The sequence below is a fragment of the Muntiacus reevesi genome, chromosome 3, assembly GCF_963930625.1.
Source record: "Muntiacus reevesi chromosome 3, mMunRee1.1, whole genome shotgun sequence".
Taxonomy (NCBI): Eukaryota; Metazoa; Chordata; class Mammalia; order Artiodactyla; family Cervidae; genus Muntiacus; species Muntiacus reevesi.
Window position 1 is genome coordinate 138,820,793 of NC_089251.1, and position 9,893 is coordinate 138,830,685.

Here is a 9,893-nt window from a genome sequence, read left to right on the forward strand (position 1 = left end):
AAAAGACTGTTCTATCAACTGGTCAAGATTTAAGTTTCAGTTATGGATGAAGATGGTCTCAATTCAACTTTTATTACCGTCATCATGGGTATGCAGGGTGCGCAGACAAAAGCTCTTATCAGCTGATTATATGAAAGATAAACAGTGTAATAATTCATATGATCCAAAATGGGCAAAAGCAAAAGACTAGCTTCCCCTTAGGAAAAATTTTCAGACCTATGAAAAGGACAACAATACTAATTAAAAAATTGTATTTACTTAGAAGCATTCAGAATGTCAACAAAACAGCTGCAACTTTTTTTCTTTTTCTTTTTTTTTTTTTGCAATTACAGAGTGGTATTCAGTTAACAGAACAACAATTATTTGTATAAGCTGCATCAGAGACAACTGAAGATGAAAAAACTACCATCCCCATATATAACTAATTTGTGCTGTGCACCAACAAGAACCTGCTTTAAATTTCCATGCCAATTTACAACCCCCATACTGTACCAGGCAAGGTTAGTGGCTATTGAAAATATCACCAGGACAGGTCTCTCTAAAGGCACATTCGCTAGTGTGTTAACTATACAAAAAAAGACTGTACAGTTTAAAAACAAATCTTACACAGCCTTACATTTCAATTTTTTTTCTTTAAAAGGAGTGAGTTGTGTACATGGGGGTTAAATGCTTTATAAACAAGAAAAAAAAACTGCCCTAGAACCAACTTATTCATCATCATCTTCTTCTTCCTCCTTATCCTCTTCATCTTCTTCCTCATCCTCTTCATCTTCCTCCTCTTCCTTCTTTTTCCTGCTTTTTTCGACCTTGACAACTCCCTTTTTTGCTGCATCAGGCTTCGCTTTAGCTCAGTATGCAGCAATATCCTTTTCATACTTTTCCTTCAGCTTAGCAGCCTTCTTCTCATAAGGTTGCTTGTCATCGGCAGCAGTGTTATTCCACATCTCTCCCAGTTTCTTTGCAACATCATCAATGGACAGGCCAGGATGTTCGCCTTTGATTTTTGGACAATACTCAGAACAAACCAAGAAAAAGGCCAAAGGAGGCCTCTTGGGTGCATTGGGATCCTTGAACTTCTTTTTTGTTTCCCCTTTAGGAGGGATATAAGTTTTCATTTCTCTTTCATAATGGACCTTGTCCATCTTTGCCATGTCTTCAAATTTTCCTTTCTCTTTAGCAGACATGCTCTTCCACCTCTCTGAGCACTTCTTAGAAAACTCTGAGAAGTTGGCTGAAGCATCCGGGTGCTTCTTCTTGTGCTTCTCCCGGCAAGTTTGCACAAAGAATGCATATGATGACATTTTGCCTCTCGGCTTCTTAGGATCTCCTTTGCCCATGTTTAATTATTTTTCCTTGGCGAGGCACAGAGTCGCCCAGTGCCCGTCCGGCTCTCACTTGCCCCGGCGCTGTCTCTGTGGAGCTCAATGTACTGCAAACTTGCCGGGAGAAGCACAAGAGGAAGCACCCGGATGCTTCAGCCAACTTCTCAGAGTTTTCTAAGAAGTGCTCAGAGAGGTGGAAGAGCATGTCTGCTAAAGAGAAAGGAAAATTTGAAGACATGGCAAAGGTGGACAAGGTCCATTATGAAAGAGAAATGAAAACTTATATCCCTCCTAAAGGGGAAACAAAAAAGAAGTATTGAATTGAATTATTCAAAATACTTTATTCAAAATAAATAATTGAATAAATAATCAACAACCTTCCGGAACAAATCAACAGGCTCAAAAGGCTTCACTGGTGAATTCTATCAAATATTAAAAAAAAGATACCAATTCTGTCCAATCTGTTCCACAAAATAGAAGCAGAAGGCACACTTCCTAACTCATTATATAAGGCTAGCCTAACTTCAAATACAAGAAACTTTTAATATAAGAACTACAGCCACAGCCATTGCAGTACACTGCAATAAAGTATTATTATTGAATAATAATTATTCAATTATTTATTCAATGTATTTAGTAGATACAGGGCTATTCAGATTGTCTGTGTCTCCTTCTGTGGGTTGTGATATGTTGTTTCTTTTGAAGACTTGGTGCGTTTCATCTTTATCAATATATGTGCATAGAATTGTTAATAGTATTTCTTTAGTTCCTTTTAATGTCCGTGGGATCAGTAGTGATGGTACCTTTTTCATTTCTAATATTATTAATTTATATATTCTCTCTTTTTCTTGATTAGTATGGCTAGAAATTTATCAATTATATTGATTTTTTCTTTTCTTTTTTTTAAATATATTATTATTTAATAATAAAGTTTTATTATTATAAAATAAAAAACTTTTATTATTTTTTGTTTTGTTTTGTTTTGAAAGAACCAACTTTTGACTTTGTTGATTTTCTCAAGTATTTTGTTTCTGTTGATTTCTGAACTGGTTTTTATTACTAATAATAACGTTATTATTAATATATGCATTTAATGCTATAAGTTTTCCTCTCAGCACCTCTTCTACTCTTTTCCATAAATTTTGAAAGGTTGTATTTTCATTTTCATTTACTTTAAAATATTTTTAAATTTCTCCCAAGGCTTTTCTTTGACCCATGAGTTATTTTGGTCTGTTGCTTAATCTACAAATATTTGGACATTTTCCAAATATTTTTGAGTAATCTTTCTCTTATAAATTTCTAGTTTAATAGCATAGTAGTAGTCTGATAGCATACTTCTTATAATGTGTACTTTTTCAAGTTTGTTAAGCTGTTTTATTGAGTATCTGCAATGTTTTGTTGATTTTGAGGACAAGTTTCACATGTATGTCTTTAACTTTATTTCTGAATTACTTACGTTTCTTAAAACTATTGTGAATGGTACCGTTTTATAATTTAATTTAATTTTAATTTATTTTAATTTCTAAGTATATGTTGCTTATACATAAAAATATATTCAATTTTTTGGAGTAATCTTGCATTCCATGAATTTTCTAAACTCCCTTATAAGTTCAAGAAGCTCTTTGGTACAGTTAGTAGGGTTTTCTATGTACATGATAATGTCTGCAGAGACAACTATTTTCTTAACTGTATGCCTATTTTTTTTCTTCTCTTGCTGCAATGACTAGTTCCTCCAGTACAATGTTAAACAGAACTGATGAAAGAGAGTCCTTGCATTTTTTTTTCTGATCTTAGGGAGATGATATTCAGATGTTAAACTCTGCCTATCATGTTAGCTATAATTTTTTAATATTTGCCTTTTATAACATTGAAGAAGTTCCCATCCCTACTTTGCTGTAAGTTTTTTTTATCATTTTGCAATGAAAATATTGTTTTTCCCACCACTACCCATTATTCTAAATGTATGATAAGTTATATAAAATTTTATGTTAAACAAATGCAGAATCCTGTCATAAATCTTGGTTTGTCCTTATATTGTTATTGTTTAGTTGCCAAGTCGTGTCTGACTCTGCAACCCCGTGTATTGTAGCTCACCAGGCTCCTCTGTCCTCTGGAATTCCCAGGCAAGAATACTGGATGGACTGCCATTTCCTTCTTCATTGTCATTATATACTGGACATTTATTTATACAAGACATTTATTTCTAATATAATCAATTAAATTAAAATTCTCCCTAACTATTGCTTTAGTTGCATCTTAACATTTTTATGTTGCATTTTAATTATCTTTAAGGTTAAAGTATTTTCTGACTTCTTTTGTGCTTATAATTGTCATTTAAATTCAATATATTGTATTGTTTAGTATCCTAGATATCTTAATTTATTTGCACTATAGTCAGAGAGCATATTCTGAAGGATATTCCTCAGCCTGGCTGTCCCCAACATAAGGTTGTAAGGCATTTTTACATGTTAATTTCCAGAAGCCTTTTGATTAGTTTTCACATGTAGATGTGGGCTTCCCTGATGGCTCAGATTGTAAAAGAATCTGCCTACAATGCCGGAGACCTGAGTTCCATCCCTGGGTTGGGAAGATCCCCTGGAGAAGGGCATGGCAACCTACTCCAGTTTTCTTCCCTGGAGAATCCCATGGACAGAGGAGCTACAGTCCATGGAGTCAGGAAGAACTGGAAACAACTCAGTGACTAACACTTTCACTTTCTATATGTAGATGTACCATATAGCTGAAATTAATGTTGATGGTATGATATAAAAGTCTTTCTTTTAAACCATGAATTTCCTATTCACTCAGCATCATTTAATGAAAACACTCTCCCTTTTCAAATGATCTGAGTTATATTCATTGAAAGGACTGATTCTGAAGCTGAAACTCCAATACTTTGAGAATTGACTCATTGGATAAGACCCTGATGCTGGGAAAGATTGAAGGCTGGAGGAGAAGGGGACGACAGAGGATGAGATGGTTGGATGGCATCACTGACTCAATGGACATGATTTGGGTAAACTCTGGGAGTTGGTGATGGACAGGGAGGCCTGGTGTGCTGCAGTCCATGGGGTCTCAAAGAGTCGGACACAACTGAGCAACTGAACTAAACTGAGTATCACTTTATTATAATTCAAGGATCTAGTATTTGTTTCTGTATTCTCTATTTTATTGTGTTGGTCTATTTAACTGTTCTTGTGAGAAGAACACACTATCATAATTACCATAGCTTTATGTTAAGTTTTGATAATTTATAGAGTACCCTCTCAAAATGATTCTTTAAAATTGTATTTTTTACTCTTGAACTTATATATATTCATATACAATTTAGAATTAGTATCATAAATTATATATTTAATTGAAAGTATAGAACACTAGGAAAAATAAGCAACTTGAACTAGGCCTTATTTGATACATTTCAATCATTTTTTTTAGTTTTATGTGAAGAGTTATTGTATATCTTACACAGGATAATTTGTATGTATTAATGTTTTCCTCTCATAAATAGCATCATTTAAAAAATAGTTTTCTAATATCTTGTTGCTGATATATAAAAATATAATTAATTTTTATATAGCCTTGTACCCAGTGAAATGAATAATATAAAAAATTAAATTTTTAATTCTAATTATCTCCCTTGGATTCTTTTAGAATTTGGTATTCACAATCATTTTATCTGTTTTAGTCTTTGTTTCCTGTCTTTATAAATTTTACTTCTTTTGTTCAGTTTTATTACTGGTTAGGACCTCTACAAAACTGTTGGATATGTTGTGATATTATACAACTGTGTCTATTCCCTTATCCCAGGGAGAATACTTTCAATATTTTACTGTTAAGTATGATGTTTATACAAATGTGTTTTTTATAGACATGCTCCATCAGGTTAAAAAAACTACTTATTATTTTGCAAATAATATTAAAAGTTATGAATGGGTATGAAAATCTATCAAAGCTTTTTATATCTTTGTATTAATTTTCTTTTGCTGCCATAACAAAGTGCCACAAACTTAGTAGCTTAAGAAAAATACAGTATTTTACACTTTTGTACGTCAGAAGCCTGGCATGAGTCAGGATTAAAATCAGAGTGTCCACAGACCTGCCTTCATTACTAGAGGTTGTAGAGAAGAACCAGTTTTCTTGCTCATTTTAGATACTGGCAGCACTCAGTTCCTTGTGGTTAAATAACCAAGGTCCCCATATATATTTTTTTTTGCTGGTTGTGAGCTGAGGAGTATTTCCAGCTTCTAGATGCTGTTGTGTTTTTGGGCCTCCTTCCTCAATCTTTAAAGCCAGTATGGGTGGAGGCAGGTGGAGGTCAGTGTTCAGTCTTTCTCCGATTGTATCTCGTGGACCACAGCTGGGAGAGGTTTTCACTTTTAAGGACTCATGTTACTAGAATGCATCCACATGGTATGTCAGTTTAATCTGTCCAACTCAAGGTCCTTAACCTAATCACATCTGCAAATTTTTCTTGCCATGTGAAGTAACATATTCATAGGTTTTGAAGACTGAGTATGTACATCCTCAGCGGAAAGTAAAAGTGAAAATATTAGTCACCCAGTAGTGTTTGACTCTTTACAACCCCATGAACCCCATAGCCTATCAGTCTCCTCTTTCCATGGAATTCTGGAATGGATAGCCATTCCCTTCTCCAGGGGATCTTCTTAACCCAGGGATCAAACCCTAGTCTCTTGCATTGCAGGCAGATTCTTTACCATCTGAGTTACCAGGAAAACCCATAAATATGTAAAATAAGATATAAATATGTGTAATATGTATATATAATACATAATTTGTATATTATATATATATTCAGTTCAGTTCAGTCACTCAGTCATGTCCTACTCTTTGCAACCCCATGGATTGCAGCACAATAGGCTTCCCTGTCCGTCACCAACTCCAGGAGCTTACTCAAATTCATGTCCATTGAATCAGTGATGCCATCCAACCATCTCATCATCTGTTGTTGCCTTCTCCTGCCTTCAATCTTTCCCAGCAAAAGGGTCTTTTCCACCTTTTCACATCAGGTGGCCAAAGTATTGAAGCTTCAGCTTCAGTATCAGTCCTTCCAATGAATAGTCAGGACTGATTTCCTCTAACATTGATTGGTTTGATCTCGTTGCAGTCCAAGGGACTCTCAAGAGTCTTCTCCAACACCACAGTTCAAAAGCATCAATTCTTCGGTGCTCAGCTTTCTTTATAGTCCAACTCTCACATCCATACATGACTACTGGAAAAACCATAGCCTTGACTAGATGGACCTTTGTCGGCAAGGTAATGTCTCTGCTTTTTAATAGACTGGCTAGGTTGGTCATAGCTTTTCTTCCAAGGAGCAAGCATCTTTCAATTTCATGGCTGCAGTCACCATCTGCAGTGATTTTGGAGCCCCCCAAAATAAAGTCTCTCACTGTTTCCACTGTTTCCCCATCTATTTGCCTTGAAGTGATGGGACCGGATGTCATGTAAATAACATATTCATAGATTTTGAAGATGGGGTGTGAACATCCTCAGGAGAGGGGAACATTATTCTATCTGTCACAGCATCTATTGAGATAATCCTATAATTTTTCTTTTTTATTATGCTAATATGATCAGGAGATTTGTTTATTTTTTATTATTATACCAATCCTGAATTCCCAAAATAAATTCAACTGGGTTATGATGTTATCATCTTTGTTCTATGTTGTTGGACTTTGATTGTTAATACTTTATATTCATTGTTTCATATTCATTGTACAACATCTATGTTTATGAGACATTTGACCCTATAAAATAATTTTGGAAATTTTCCTTCTTTTAATCTTTGGTTGAAAATTTTGCATACCAAACCTGTTTGTTTAGGTTTGGTATTCTTTATCAAAAATGATTAGGAGAGTATTCTAGGATGGCACCTTGGCCTATTGTTTTCTTTGTTGCACGTTGTTCAATTAGAAATTAAATTTATTTATTAAATGTATTTACATTTTTATTTCTACTTAGATGTGTTTTTAATATGTTGTGTTTTTCCAGATTGTTGTCTTGCTCTTCTAAATTTGCAGATTTATTGGTATTGTTTATGGTATCTTAATTATTTTACATGTAATTTTCATTTATAATATTGGTAATTTGTACCTTTTTTGCTCTCCTGTCTCAAGTTGAAAGTGAAAGTGAAAGTTGCTCAGTCATGTCCAACTCTTTGCAACCCCATGGACTGTACAGTCCATGGGATTCTCCAGGCCAGAATACTAGAGTGGGTAGCCGTTCCCTTCTCCAGGGGATCTTTCCAACCCAGGGATCAAACCCAGGTCTTCTGCATTGCGGGCAGATTCTTTACCAGCTGAGCCGCCAAGGAAGCTCTCCTGTCCCAAGCGTTGTGCAAATGTTTGGGATCTTAAATGGTGCCAAAGTAGAGTGAGGATCATAGTTCTAGTTACGGATCATTAGATCTTACTGGATGACATGGAGAAGGCCATTAGCCAGCTAGTTTGGTCCTTTTAGACTCTGCTTCTCCACCACTTCTAGTCCATGGTTGGTGTTCACGAATCTCTAAGAGAACTAGGGGCAAACCATCCAGCCTCTCTGGCTGCACTGTACAGAAACCCCGTTGTCTTGCCAGATTCTTTATCTCACTGAACCTTCTAAATCCTGACCTTTTTCCAGTATCAAGAAAACTTTTCCTCTTTCCCTGTGTTGCCCTAAAAGGCACTCCAGCTATCCCATCTGCTTCCAGGCCTCATGGCCATACCTCTTCAGTGAGTATAGGCATTGGCAAGAGTCAGGAAGAGCTGTAGAATTCATATGGCTTTCACCCTTGTACCCTGTGTGATATTAAGGGCTTGGCTGCCTTCTTGGAACTCCTGAGGTGTGCACAGAGCAAAATACAAACCCAGATTATTCTGTTACAGGCAGGGCAGAGTTTTGGTGAATATACTCCAGGTCATGTGTGTCCTTTTATCTAGGTAAACAGAAAACACCACATTATCTTCTTGATTTCTTGACTGTACATAGGCTAAAGAACAGTTTTTCTTTTTTCATCCAGCTGCTGTAATCTTAGTATTAAAGAAAAGGGAAAAGAGTTGTTTATTAACTCTAAAAAGCAATAATAGTGATAGTTTGTAATTTATACTTGATGATAAATACCTTCCATAACATTGTTCTCTGTATCTATTAATTTGCTTCATTTTTGTTGTATTCACTAGTTCCTTTTGTTTTTTAGATTCCACATATAAGTGATATCATACAGTATTTGTCTTTCTCTGTCTGGCTTATTTCACTTTAGCCGAGTACCCTCTAAGTTCATCCATGTTTTTGCAAATGACATTGTTTCATTTTTGATGACTTGAGTAGTTCCATTGTTTGTATAAACCACATCTTCTTTATCTCTTCACTGCTGATAGACATTTAGGTTGGTTATATACCAAGGAGCTAGGCTCTATCATTTCTGAAGTCACTTTGAAAAGCCAACTTTTGTCTTTGTTGAAATAGAAAATAATTCTTTGCTATCATACTGATTTCTTAATCATTTTTCTTATTTACTTTGTACTGATTTCCTTGAGTTTTATATGGCATTCTCCTCCTATCTTCCTTCTGTAGAAGGTGAGAGTCTTTTCTATTATATGCATTTAAGACAATAACTTTCTCTATAACTATGGCTTTATCTCTGTCTCACAAATATGCCATTTTAATTATCATTTGGTCTTAATTTTTTTTCCATTGTGATTTCCTTCTTGATCCATAGGTTATTTAGTAGAGTATATTTCCTTTCTAAACATTTTAGTTTTTCTACATTATAGTTTTGTTATTATTCTAGTTTTAAAAAATTTTCTCTACTCTGGTCTGAGGCTAAACTCTTTCATTTTGCCAAATATCCCATTTACACTTAAAAATAATGTGTAGCCTTCAGTTTTTTGAGTCATGTTCTATATCTGTATGTACTAGATCAACTTTCAATTTGTATTTTTAAATTTTTATTTCCTACTGATTTTTTGTTAGCCTATTTGATTAGTTTCTGAAGGCTATGGGTTGAAGTCTCCTACTGTGATTATCTAATTTTTCTTTTAATTCTATCAATTTTTGCTTTACATATTTGAGGTTATACTAAACACATTCAAAATGATCATACATCCTTGGTTGATTTGGCTATTTTATAATTACAGAATATTTGTCTTTTTTGTGATGATGTCTTAAAACCTCCTTTGTCTTATATTAGAGTACCTTTATCGACTTTCTTTTCCCTGGTGTTCACATGATGTATCCATTTTCCTTTATCTTTGCTTTTGGTTCCTTTTATTTTCTTTTAAGTCATAAGCAATTTATGAAACATTGAATTGAGTTTTGTTCTTTTTCCAGTCTGGCAATTTTGATCTGTTTTGTCTGTTTCCATTTACTGTAATTCATTTACCTTGAGGTTTTAATCTACCATCTTATTGTTTTATATTTGTTCAAGTGCTTTATGGTTCTTTTCTTTCTCTCCTTTATCTGGATTAATCAATTATTTTTTAATTTCAAATTACCTCTATTAGATAGCTAGTTGTACATTCTTTTATTGCCCAGTTTGTGATTATGCTAGTGATTACAACCTGCGTACATCCT

General features: G+C 34.4%; 1 pseudogene; it reads right to left on the reverse strand.

The window, feature by feature from the left end:
- Positions 1-707: 707 nt before the first annotated feature.
- Positions 708-1,337, reverse strand: LOC136163235 (high mobility group protein B1 pseudogene; annotated as a pseudogene).
- Between the last annotated feature and the right edge of the window lie 8,556 nt (positions 1,338-9,893).